The sequence below is a fragment of the Syngnathus typhle genome, linkage group LG7, assembly GCF_033458585.1.
Source record: "Syngnathus typhle isolate RoL2023-S1 ecotype Sweden linkage group LG7, RoL_Styp_1.0, whole genome shotgun sequence".
Lineage (NCBI taxonomy): Eukaryota > Metazoa > Chordata > Actinopteri > Syngnathiformes > Syngnathidae > Syngnathus > Syngnathus typhle.
The window spans coordinates 15913419-15927492 of NC_083744.1; the positions used below are offsets into that span (position 1 = coordinate 15913419).

The 14074-nt window shown below is 44.3% G+C and overlaps 1 protein-coding gene across 1 annotated transcript in view; it reads left to right on the forward strand.

Annotated features, from left to right (window-relative positions):
- LOC133156403 (multiple C2 and transmembrane domain-containing protein 2-like) overlaps window positions 1-14074 on the forward strand; it is a 180157-nt gene that overhangs the window by 90569 nt on the left and 75514 nt on the right. Inside the window, exons 26-27 of the transcript XR_009714858.1 lie at window positions 5735-5897; window positions 9218-9360. The gene's annotated coding sequence lies outside the window, so the exon portion shown is untranslated. The remainder of the gene's footprint in view (window positions 1-5734; window positions 5898-9217; window positions 9361-14074) is intronic.

Here is a 14074-nt window from a genome sequence, read left to right on the forward strand (position 1 = left end):
TGAACGACAACGTCAAGCTGACGGCTGTGACGGCGCCAAATTAATAAGCAACCTGCGCGAGAACTGAGTCGCAAATCGATGAGGTGGATTTTGTCGTGCAAATTATTGAGCATCAAGGTAGCGTAAAGAGTGCATCTGTGATGGCTGTCAGCTCTTGACTGTTCAGATGGTGCACAAACTGACAGCGGGTGGTCTTTCTGTCTTCTTCCACGCTGCGGTGGTTTTTGCTCTGACGCCTATCCATTTTTTTTTTTAATCCATGCGTCAAACATTGGGGATGGAACTGACGGTGGCAGTGACACTGAGAGGCGATCGGCTGGCAACATCTGCTTGTTGCCGAGAGGAAAAGCCTTCTGCTGGACTCTATGCCACATGCCGCCGCTGTTTGTTCACAAATGTTTCGCCTCAGTTTGTTCTGATACCGATCCAGATTGTTCATTCTGTAAAGCGACGTGGTGTCAGCATGTACGGGATTTTGCATCAGACTACAAATTATTGAGTTTCGAAAAATCTGTCTTGACACTAATTACTTGGGAAGAATAGATTTTTGTTTTAAATAACAGGGTGTTTTTATGGATAACACGATATTGGCTCTTTTGCACTGGCGGAGCTAGGGGGGGCGGGCAGGGTCATGCCCCTCCCTCCCTGAAATGTGCTTGGAGCCAGAGAATTGAATATTAACTTGTCTGATTCTTCCAATGAAGAGCAGCATCTGGATTTAATTTTTTTTTAAAATTATCATTAAATAATAATAAATTATATTATAATAATAATAATAAATAAAAAATATATTTTTTTTACCTTTAAACAGTAACTTCTAGTGTGTGCACCTCAATACAGGAATTAATATGCATAGTGGGGTAAGAATACTGAAAGTGACAGCAATGTTGGAATATTCCAAAATATTTTTCTGCCGTTATTTCTTCGATCCAAGACGGCAGCATTTTAAACCCATTCTCAGGGGGCTGTAGTTCAATACGGCTATACCGTACTGCCATCAGTCGTGTATAGCCGAGTCACACTTGATGTGTCAAAGTGCACGGCGGGTAGATGTAAAAGGCAAAGAGTGGAATGAAAACCACAACAAAATGTAAAACATTTGTTGTAGGCTGGCGCAGGGTTGGAAGTCACTTGGCTGATTCTGTGGCCCCAGGGAGGGCCAGCACTGAAATGCTCTCTGACCATGAAATGGCCCCGCACGGTAATGGTGCTTAATGGCTATGTGGTGCCGAGGCCGGGAAGACGAGCATGTTGACTGAGACACAGGCTGGCGATAATGTTGTACTCCACAAAAACTTGATGTATATTTTATTCGCAAATCGTAAGATCTGATGAAGCACGCCGGAATGTCGGAAGACTGTTCTGGTGTCATATGACTCGAGAGACAATTTACCATGAGGGAAAAATCAAATTCAGGACGTCACCAAACATCCATTTTGACTGCGTTGACCTTTTTACATGGCAATATGCCTCTTCTATCCTTTTGCCCTTCGACTTTGTGCCCAGTGAACCGCAGATGACGCAGGTCATTCTCGTGCCCGCTTTCATTTACCACTCCCAAGTGCTCCCATCTGCCCTCCTCACCGCAAGGTTTCATCAGCCAAACCATCCAAAGAGCAAAACCCAGGGGCAAGACGCAGCTATGGAGACCCCCTAACAAAGCCACGGCATATCGAGGATCCTTCTCGCCCTGAGGAGCTCGCTCTCTGAAAGCCAGCATGTGACATTACTAAGGTGATCCATGTTAGTGTCTCTCTCTTAAAGGTCATGATTAACAGACAAGCCATTGAATAGTCCCACTAAGTAGAACAGTCGGCGTTGGAACACAATCTAATTTTTGAAAACAAAGAATACATTCAAATGCAACACTTTGGTCCAGCTGGCAATGGCAATCAAAATGTCAACGAGAAAATCCTTTGATAATTAAACAAAAAACGTCTTACATGAGCGGTGCTCAGAAGTTTTTTATTTTGGACGCTCTCGTGCTCTTGTCAATTGCCGTAAGCAGATGATGTCCTGTTCTAGAAGTCTTTGATGAAACTGCTCATCGCGTTTTCCATGAAAATTGTCAATTATGAATCGTTCTTCCTAGAGGAATGAGTGTCCTAGATTTGTGATTTATGTTCCCCCAACTGGCAGGCCAGAGAATTGATTTTTGGGTATTCACGATTTTTTCTGGAATTTTTTGAACGACTCTCCACGTCCCCCTTAAGGATTTTACAAGGAATCTTTCCTTGAATTGTTTTCTGAATAATTTGTGAGGGTTTAATTTTAATTTTGATATCTTTGCCCCCCCCAGTCCCCCTGTAAAAAAAACCTAGCTCCGCCAGTGCTTGTTGTGTGATCACACCACGCACAAACCAACACCCAAAGAAAATCTCCGCGCTGACTGATGCCGCCGAGTCTTCCTAATCACATTTGACGACAAGTCGCGTTGAGTCATCGGCTGTGACGGCCGCGGCGAGGAGAGGCGAAGACGAGCAAGGGTTAAGCTGCGAACCTCTTCTGACAACGCTTGTCTGAGGAAGCATTAGCCGGCGCAATGACAAGTGAAATATGGGGTCGACTATCAGTCATTCATCAATGAGCCCGTCTTGTCGTCATTTGAATTTGGAGCGCTAGGCAATATTAACCTTCGTCACCTACCCTGAGTTGCGTCGGACAGCCTGGCACTGCCTGAGACTGACAGGCACGGTATCAGAGTAACTGTTGGGCGTCACTCCAATAAATGCTTTCAGGCACTTGGAGACATGGAGAAAGTGGTCTCAGCATGATGACTGGCAAGTGGAGGACTTTCTTTTTCTTTTTTTAAGGAAAAAACAAACTACATTTTGACTGAAACAGTTAAAATTCACTCATCTTTGCCTACTGAATAACGCGGCCTCACTGTTCCAATACTTTTGATGACGTGTACAGTAATCCCTCGTTTATCGCGGCTAATCGGTTCCAAAAACCACCCGCGATAAGTGAAATCCGCGAAGTACCGTCACCAACAAGAAGTAGTGAGCAGGCTAACGAGTTAGCGGAAAGATGCTAATTCACGATCGTGCTAACACGCGAAAACGGACTTCTAAAGGAATGTAAACGAAGCAATACTACATTGTCCTAAAGGTTAGACACATTTTAAAAGTTTTATTTTGACTTTTAAATGTTTTAATTTCGGAAAAAAAATCCGCGATGTAGTGAAGCCGTGATAAACGAAACGCGGATCACTGTATAGTATTCATCCACACTCTATTAATTAGTTCCGTAGGTATCGTCTTGTTTTTTTTTTCCCATCAGTATTTTCAAATGAATAACTGAAGGCACTTTTCAGCGCTTTGGTTTAAAATGGCCGCGCTCATCTACCTGCCAAAGATGGATAATAATCCTGGAAATGACTCCCTTTGGAGAGAGAAATTAACCTAGATTTCCATATCAAAGCGTTATGAATGGAGCTCCTTTTCCCTGCCCGGCCGCTCTGTTTAAAGAAAGCCGGTCGGAGGAAGTAGCCCGCAGTGATGCACGGCGGCCCCGCGTACAAGGCTCCTTTCTTCAACGGCAGCAACGCCGCAACAGAGGAAATCAGCGGCTTTGCGCCACGGCAAAGAATGAGATCACTGGGCTTTCTGCGCAAGGTCAACTCGGAGGCGAGGCGCGGCGCCGTTTAAAATTCAGTCCCATCCTTTGGCGAGCACTTGAAAGACAGTACCAGCCAGGGGAACCCGCTCGCCATTATGCAAAGAGGCGATGGATTTAAAGTAGCTACGTAATCTTAATGAATGCTGGGATCTGTGGGGGGGGGGGGAGTCAAGTAGACGAGGCTCAGACACGCATGGTGAATAATCTTGCGTCAACAAGAAGCAACTAGCTCCCTCCGTCTCAACGTATGCGTGTTTACAGTTCAAAGGTTTGCTGCAAAAGTGGAATAAATTTCCGAGTGAGCCGTTTTATCGCCATGCAAATAAAAAAAACATCTGTATGTAATTAGCAACAGATGATAATTGGTACTATTTATTATTTGATTTCTTTTTTTGCCAGCAGTTTGTTCATTTGTTTATTTCCCTTCCCCGTGATGACCTATGTCATCATCCCCGGCCGCAGAGACTTAAAGCAAAACGACAGCCATTAGCTGACATGTCACACAATGTCGGGGTCTGGTTCTGGCCCGCTGCCTGCTGGCTGTGTCCTTTGCTTTGCCCACTTGGCTTTGCGAGACGGCCAGGACATCGAGCCTGACACATCAGAACCGCCGCTCCCTCTCGGTGCCCTCTTTCATTCCCACTATGGGAGGGTCCGAGCCCGCAGAGATGGAGCTGTCCAGAGACCCGAGGCCCGCCGGGTTTGACTGGGCCAAGATCCGATCAAGCCTGGAGTAGAGGGTCATTTTCTTCCATGACTTCCACTTGCTATGATCTCTGAACCGATTCTGAAAAGGTCCCCTGACTTGATATGAGCAGACAGCCCCCCCTCTCCCCTGAAAGTTGCCTTCGGTTCGGCTTGCCTAGCCCGGAATGGGAAGGGCGAGGTCAGGCTGGAGGAAGGCATGGAGAGAAAGGGGGGAGGGAGGGGGGCCGAGAGCAATGCTTCAGGTGCAGATGGCACACTGTTTTATGTGTGGCCTCAATGGAGTATGTCAGCCAAGCTACTGGAGGCATTTAACATGGGAAGATCACACAAGAAACATTGTCATCCCAAATCCAGAGCTTCATTAGCAAAGGTCATTTGCGTGACAGCCCATGCTTAATAGATGGCCGATGAAAGCGGGTGGAAAGAGAATGTCATTTCAACAAATAGTTTTTAGAATGAAGCATAGATGCAGGAAGCCAAGTATATAAAAAAAATAATATATATATATATATATAGTATTCAAATATTATTTTAATATAATATATTATATCTATCATGTTATTAATTCTTAAATATTATTTAAATGAAATATTTGATAGTCATGATGGGATTTTCATTCACATACTTACTGTAATTAGGATTTTTTAGTGTTAACTTTTTTTCCTCATAGTTTTGCAGGTACTGCAAAATCGGTAAAAACTACACATGCCACCCAAAATTCCGAATTCCTAACCTGGAATGTACCCACGCTTGTGTTAGCTTCCTGTCTTCCTCCAAAATTCCCAAAACAGCTCCATTTCCGCATATTGGGGTGATAAGATGGAGCCTGACAGTGAGCCCCAAGTAGCAAGCCCCGAAAAAGCCACGCGAGCGAGAGGTCGGCAGAGGTGAAGCAAAGATCCAAGTCCCGTCCCGTTGTGTGACATGTTCCCCTTTGCCCGCTCACCCCGAAGGCTCGGTGTCAGTGTTAACACTTCAAACGCTCAATATCTTCACCAAACACAAAGGACACAAGCGCCTCGCTATCCACATCCTTTCCTCCAGGAAAGGCAGATATGGATCCTTCCCAAAAGGTCAGCGGCGGCTGAAGTTTCAATGATTAAGCGCGGCGGCTTTGTTGTTTGACTTTTTTTTGCCGCTGGAAAAATCTACTTTTAGGTGCAAATGGCCTCGTTACTTACGTACGAGAATGGAATGGAATCGTTTCCTATATGTCAATCTTAAATTGCGAGGGGTTGTCATTTTTTTTTCTCTGTTTGATAGTTTTCTTCTTAATGCTGACTCAAAATGTCAAGAAGGGGGAGAAAATGACATTTTGAAAGCGTGCATATCGGAATCAACAGAAATATTGTTGTCTGCTGATTCGTAAAATGATCACGTATGTCTCGACTTCTCCCTTCTTCAGAACCAAGATGTCTCCCGATTCCCTGTAAACTTGGGTCACAAAAAGGTCGCATGACCCTAAAGCGCAAAGACAGAACTGAACCTCAACAAGACTCACAAATAGTCTGGTCGGCAACAGGTGACAACAACATTGTCAATCAAAAAGAAAGGGGAAACACATTCATGTGAGTAATATTTATTACTTTTCATTCTAATGACACTCGAGTCGATGTTCCGTACTTTGGCACGTGTTCTAAGTTGTTGGGAAACACTCGTTATCAAGCTAGCTTAAAGTAGAGGTTGAGTACATTCAATATGTTGCTTAAATGGGGGACGGAATTTTCAAAAAATGTTAACGATCCAAGAAATGATAAGAAGCTTTTTTTTTTTTAACAACTGAGATCTTAACTTTTCTTGCCTTTCTACTCCCAAACAAAATCTGAAGTCTTTTTAAAAACACAATTGTCTCCACTTTTACCTGTTCATCAAATCATGCAGCGACCCACATACCGTTTCTGGCTAATCTCTCCAAAGACTGAGATCTGATTTCAAGGCAGCGCGAGGTGATTCAGCAATCAATGTGCCGAGGTCCGCCGCTGCTCTTTGAAGGGATCTCTAGTGAGGTGACGATAAAAAACTCCTCGCTGATTACTGATCTCGCTTCTCCACGAGCTAGCGAGAAGACGCACTTCCATTTTGAATACCTTCTTCCCGTCTTACCTGTAAGCGGGCGACACGTGGCGAAAAATAAAGCAGAACGTCGGAGAAATATATAATTGTTTGTTCAAGGATGCTTTTGCACAGTGTGAGACCTTACCGCGTGGAATGCTCCGCAGGAAGTCTCTTGAGGGAAGGTCTCATTTTCTGCCTCCCGCCGTGAAATATTCAGCCGGCCCCGAAAATAATACGGGAACCGTTTCAAGGCTTAGCACCTTTCAGATATTCTGGCAATAATAGACAGGGGCATTAAATGAAGCGCGGCCCTCTCGTAGCAAAAAGGGGAGTAGGGGGGGGGCAGAGGTTTGGAGTCTGCAGCCGGGCTTTGGCATAATACTAATGACGGTTGAAGTGCCGTGTAGATATACGGCGCGGCGTCGTGATTAGCCGAGGATGAGCCTGCGAAATACAGCCGACACTTTTTTTTTTTTTTCCACCTTCAGTCATTCAAGGTCTGTTATGGTTTTGGAAAACAAACAATAAGCGCATAATTGATGATAAACAAAATATCTACGTTTCACCAGTGAATGCCAAAATGATACCCCCCCTCGGCAGAGAGAGAAAAGGAGCGGCAACTCAAGGGCGCGCACAATAAATGCAGCGGCGGCGAAGAGAAGATTGTTATAGGAGGGCTTTGTTGAAAGGATTGGAGGGTTTAACAGTCCCACATCCTCTCAGGCTGTCCTTCATCTCCAATAATCAAGCTTGGCCGCAGAATATCCCGAACCGTGTTGCCGTGCCTGCCTGGCACTCATCTTTAAACCGCCAGTCTCGGGCTTTCCTCTTGAAGTCTATATGTCGCATTTACGGCTTCAAACGGCAAGCGCGGCAGACGGACATGTCTTTAAAGCCAGATATCGCTTGCTTTCTTTTTGGCTCGCTTTTTTTTGGGCTACATTAGCATCAGATGAAGGGGAGAATTGTGCTTGTGATGCAATGGGTTTCCTGAGAATTGGATGCTGCTGTGAACTTTGTTTGCAAAAAGGCCTGTGAAGCAAACTTTTGAGCTTAGGTCAAAGTGCAGCACGTAACTCCATTGTAACCTGAAATTAAAAAATAATAATAATATACTTTCCGTGTATATTATTAACCTGCTAATGAAAATGGTATGATACTGTACGGCAGTACTATTTATAGTTTTATTTGAAATAAAGAGCCTTTTTTGTTGAGGAAAATTAAAACAGAATAAACAAAACTATTTATATAATTCCATTTTTTTAGAAATATTTATTTTGGGATTTAGAACCTGCATATACAGATTAATTAAACACATTGAAAGCAATCCCAAATAATTTTGTTTCTTATGTAGTCTAATTGACAGTGATTTTTTTTATACTCAGCAATTATAATATTAATATTTCACTCTGTGTATAGTGAATCTGTCAGCGTTTTTGAACGATTGAAAAAATGAATATCTTCGCTCTCTTATTGAGGTGCACTTGAACAGTCTGCTCGGTTTGCCTCTGCCAGTTTGGCCATTGTACACTTGGGGGCGCTGCAGCCCACCGATTCCATTTTCCACTTCCATCAGCGTTGCTTGCTTTGGGCCTGCCTGTCAGTGACGAGGCTGAGCGCCGCTTTCGTTTGTGTCTGCACGCACTTTAAGCAGGATGAGACCACAGGTACCAGGTTCACACCACGGTCCGTGTCACTATCGATAGAAAATTAAACACAGAGAAAACAAGAGCGCGACCCCAAAATTGTCCATAGTCCAACGGCTCGCAAGGGCTCACGTCACCTCGCTGTCGGCTAGTTCCAACCTGTAACGTTTTGCACGGTGAAAATAGTCCAGCTGGACGCATTGTGTACACTCAACCCCACCCCTCTCTCGTTTAACGCCTTTGTGTGAGACCTGTACGCCTTTGCCTGCTAATAGCTCGTCCGGTTGAAGGTCAGGGTACTCCCCTAATGAGCTGCTGCGAGGATTTGGATCAGCAATTTCAAGTAAGCAAGCAAGGCCACGAATTTGGACGCTTACTGGACACAACATTAAGGACACAGAAGTATGTCAAAACGGTGCACAGTATTTCAAAGTGAGGTCGGAGTTTGGGAGTCTAGAAAAATGGTTTGCAATAAATTTCTAAAAGTGCTTACCAACGTAATTATGAGCAGCGCGTCAATAAAGCAAACATACTGAATCAATTCGTTTGCTCTCGGCGTATTAAAGTTTCTGACGTGATTGTGATTAAAACCTGACCGGCTAACAGTCGTTTGTGTGTGTGTGTGTGTTTTTAAAATGGTATTTATTTTTCAACAACAGTCTTTTGTAGAGTATGAAAGGCAGAATTGAACAAGAATGACATTTAATATTTTCACATAGCACAACAGTTGCAGTTTAAAAAAAGAAAATGGTTGAGGTCAAAGTGAAATCAGCAATTTAACCACAAGACATATCAGTTGCTCGTAATGGAGTAAAACAATGATAAGGTCTGTATGCTTTCTACACTCCAAGCCTGTCGGGTTTCCGAGAAAATGCGGAGGTGTGAGAGCTGAGATTTCACAGAACACACACACACTCTTGAGTCTTCAGCTCCTGCAGGGTTTGGTTCGGGGGTTCCGTCGAAAAAAGCCCATCGCAGATAGTCGGCCTGCAGCCAACTGGTTTGGATTGTAGGGTGGGACCCAAACAGATGGGAACTCACTCAAGAAGGTGAGGACGAGGTCAGTCTGAGCTCGGGCGATAAAGCTGTGGGCAGCGCTCGTAGCACTGTTTTAAAAGTTAACTGGAGAAAACAGCTTGTGCGGTCGGACTAAACTAAGAACATATTTTCCCCCCCCTTTTGTCTAGATCGCCACAGGCGGAAGAAGCAAACACCAAATGTTTGAAAATGATCTGAAAAGTGGAGTGTTTTTTTTGGGAGCTAACCCAGATTTTGCGGGAAGTTGAAGCACTGTCCACGCCCACCGCGCGTCAGACGGACGACATCGCAGGTAATTAAGGAACACCTTGCAGTTTGGAGTTCAATGATCAAAACACTATTGTCACTCATAATACAAATCCCATGAGGACCTTCACCACAAGTAAACTCTTCATAACTCGTGCTGTGATTGGGCAACATTTCCCCGTCACCACCCCCTCCCGCCCCCTTCCCACCCCCCATCGCTGTAAAAACACTCGCCTCGGCCGCACCAGATTAACAGAGAGCCCCCTAATGGAGTAATTACACCAAGCCAAACATCTATTTTTCACCTGTGCTCCGCCATTATTCTCTGTCTCCCTCGCCACTCTATTGGAAGTCACTTACTCGCCTTACAATGACTTATCATTGACTGCCATTTAGACGTTCCTGAGCAATTTGTCTTTGGCCCGACCGGACAATCTTTCTCCCTCCGTTATATGAAACATTCATGGGGGAAAAAGGGAAGCGAAAAGCCCTCGCACAAACGTACACAAACAGCGGCAGTGTGTCTTAACAGATACTAGAAAGGTGACAGACGAGGAAAATAATGTCGGCTAGTCCAAACGCCTCGGGGACCAGTTGGAGGGGGCGGGAAACATCTCCGTGACACAAATGTGTTAAATGGGTCGTGCTGCTGCTGCTGCTATTGCATCTGGTTAACGCACTTACAAAGCAACTAGATATGTTGCCCTTTGATTGTCGATACAATACTGATAAGATATATTTATAGTATCTTTTAGATATTTAGCTGCGCTAAAGTCGAGCAGCTAGCTGGCTAACACCACTGCCACTGTCAAGGAAGCAATTAGCAATTGGCCGCTAACGCTAGCGGTGTATAAATTTTTTTTTAGCGGCCAGAGAGGGAGATCTGTGTTGCAAATACGCCGCGTTGTGATTGACACTAAATTAGTGTCTATCATTTTGTTTGGAAGCAGCCATTTTGGGCGAATTCCAGAGCTACTACGACAAATTGCGACTACCGGTTTAAGGCACGCTAAACAGATGCGCCACAGTAAAAGTGTTTTCCTTACGGCCTCTAAAGTGGGCAGAATGCAGCCTCACTCCGATGATCATTTTGAAACGTTGTGTTTTCATTCGCTAATGGCGTCTTTGAATTACAGCTTATGTTGTATTATGCTGTCCTTCGTAGTAATGTTTAGACTGCTTTTTGCCACTTTGCACACACTGCCCACATTAGCTTTATGATTTCACAATATCAACCGACACTCAAGTTTTTCCATGCATAACATAGAACGGCACTGACGGATCGTTTAGCCACGCCTCCCCGCGCGTACGGCGGTAGCCGAAAGGGTTAATGACGTTCTTAACTCAGGGGGGGTTGCCTGATTAGTCTCTCTCGCTGCTTAACACAATGACAAATAACCACGATTCTTTTTCTTGCACTGATAATCAGGACAACATTTCTCACCGGCCCCGAGTGAGACCATTAATCCTCCCGCGATGGCGCCGATAAATGGTGACTTCAGAGTAATGGCCTTGTCACCTTCAAAAAAGTGGGGGAAAATGTAAGCAATTAAAAAGCTACGCTTGTTATGATATCATTTTGGCGTGTCACATCTATCTGTGTCATCTGCCCGTTTTAATAGACTGATTAATGGAATTATGTTTTTTTTGTAATTATCAGTATTGAAAGGATGGTCTCTACACATAAAATATTATTTATTGCGAATGTCGGGCGGAGGTATGAGATCTAGATTGCCGTTGTGATTTTTAGAAAAAATCTTACACCGCATCGCCTGAAGCTTGAATGTACTTTTTCTTTTTAGTTTATAATATTACAGATGAAAAGATGATGTTCTTTCTGGGAATGCATGGCTTTAAAATATCTTAATAGCTTTTGAAATATCAACCGTCGTTTGTGTTTAATCTGAATCTATGCAATTCTGGTACAAGTGTAATTTGTTCTATGACTAAATTCTTAAATCAATTTAATTAACGCAAGCTATCACTGTGAATTGGAATCGCCTTGAATTGTTATATTTGTGTCGGAAGACGATGAGAGTCCAATATCGCAACTTATTTATGTTACGTTGTACCCTGTGAATTGAACTTTTTGTCATTCACCATTAAGCATGGACAAAAAAAAAACCTGATCATGCGATACGCAGTACGTCTAAGGCTACAGCTAAGTTTTCTTCAAAAGGGTCCCGGGCCCCGAGTTTCAAATCCCTCCCAAAGCCCGTTTTGGCGACTCTTTGTTTGGCTCATTGGCATTGTGACCCCATGCTTTCTCAGACTTTGAACTCAAAGCTTTGGCAAAGCCGTATTGCTTCTTTAAACACATTATCAGCGGACTTGGGGTTTTAAGAATATCACTAATCATCTTAAGGTTTTAGTGCAGAGCGGCAGCATCATCAAAGACTCCCTGGGTCCATTCACTGACTTGGGACACTGTAAGAACAGTGAAATAGTCAACCGTGTATTTGCGGCTATTCGTTTGCGAGTGATCGACTGAAATCCTATCCAAGAACTGAAACTACTTTTCAATGTTCCTTAAAACTGAAACCTCATCCCTACCCCTTTTTGTCTTTCATCAAAAATGTAAATCAAGTACAACAAGATTTCCAGTAACATATTAGCAAACCTCAAACCGCAGCTTTCATTAAGGCTGATTCATTTGCTAGGTTAAGATTTCCGCCTACACAGCGGCATCATAACTTGGCATCTTGTGAGTCTTTAATGAATAATGAATGTCTAAATATATCAACTGACAAGAATCGAACGGCGTGTTTTTAAGACGGAGACTCGGCGTGCTCTGTAGACAACGTTTGTGCGTAATCAGCGAAAGCTAACGGTTGAAGCTAATGCTACAGTACGGTTGGTGTTCCGTTTCATCTTTTTTCTCTTTCCATTATTTGTGCCTTGTTTACAAAGTTTCCAACATGGCTGAATCTTTCTCACTCACGTTTCTAATCTTAGCCGTGTCATCAGTGTATAAATTCATATTATTTCTTTCACTTGATTATTATTTGTGGATCAAGGAAACATTTTGTCCAATTTATTTCAGGTATACTTAATTGGTTACTTTTAACAATCCAAGAGTGGATCAGAATCCTGCGGGGTAGTCAGCGGACTTTACCGAGACAATCTTGGCGTAAAGTAGTTTGGAGTTTACTCTTTGCCCGTCTTTCTGGGGGGCACTTTGCAGAAAATGTGTTTGCGCATGTGATTGCACAGCGGTCCGCTTGTGCCCCCTCGGCTCCTTCTTAAAGCTCCTCAATCTCGTCAGTCCCCCCCACCCGTGATTGCGATTTGGCACCTCGAGTCACATTGTCTTCATCTGGAAATATTTCAGCCGCTTTTGGGGAGATGAGGGATAAAGGAGGAGAGGGTAAAAACACACCCTGTTGTGTGAATCCGAGAGAAGGCCTTGAACCCTGCCATTCAGTCCTTTCACTTCATCAGCTGAGTCTAATTGCCAGAGAGGACAGAATACCCCAGGCCCAATTGTTCTTTATCCTCTTTGGAGCCTCTGAGGCATGAAAAGCGAAAGGCCTGCTTTTGATCTTTTTGGGTTGTTTTTTTTCTTCTTCTTCTTCTTCTTCTATCATCCCCTACTATCCTCTCCCCTCAGAGTGGGACACTCCTTTTCAGACGATGCCCCCTTCTTCATCCACACTAAATAATTATCAAGCTCCGCTTCATCAAATAATAGCGGCTACGGGAGGTCACGACGGGGCGGTCCAAAGGTCCGCAGGGGTGGCCGCGAGGACGCGGCGGCGCTCCCCAACTCATCTCGGAGGCATGCTCCTCAGCGGTGACTACCTTTACAGACCTTGACCCCGGGTTTTGGTCTGCCCGTCCTAATGAGACCCTCTCGCGCGTCCCCCGCCAATGGCCGTGTTGGGAGGCCGACGTACAATGAGACGCAGCGGCGTGCTCAAACAAGAGCGCATCTGTGCTATCTTATTCAAGCCTTGGAAAGGAGCTCATGCGTCTCAACGTCCCATAGGCGCCGAGAGTCCGTCTATTGACACCTACTTGTCCTTTGCGCTCGCCACCTTTCAGTCACACCCGAGCTCTCACGGCAAAGAATTCTCGCTGGAGTATTTAGCCCTGCAAATAGTGCTTAACTTGCTTAGCGTGGGGATGGAGAATTGTTTTGTTTTTTTGTCAAGATGAAAAAGTCTTTGACGCTGCTCGTCATTTCTCGAGTTCCAAAGAGTGCCCTCTCCCCACCTCTCCTGACAAAAGCAAACATTAGTTGTATCAAAAGAATGCGAGGGCACCAACGTTTCTTTTCAAAAAAAAAAAAAAAATTTTTTGTTTCTTCAGATGGATTCACAAGCATGCAGATGCTTGTTGATTTTTCTTTCAGAGTTCCTCATACATTTTTTTCTTTTTTTTTTATCCGGCCTTCAGGTTTTGTCCTTGGCACTCACATGTGTCAAATCGTGACGACTATAAAATGGCACTCAGGTGATTAAAGGAAAATGTGCAAGAAATAACAAGACCGCCAACCAAGAGAACGTGTCAAAAAAAAAAAAAGCGACAGCGGGACATGCTAGGAGGGTTTGGAGCAAAGTGACAAACAAAAAACACAAGTAGCCCCAACAAAAACCTTCAAGCAATCATGTTACGCACGCCTAACATCTGAGCGCTGTGCCAGAACAAAGCCGAGCTGCTGTCAGTGCATCGATCCGCTCCTGAAGGCGCACACACACACACCTACACACACACCTTTAACTCTCTGAATGCCCCCCCCCCCTACCCCGAGCCTCTAA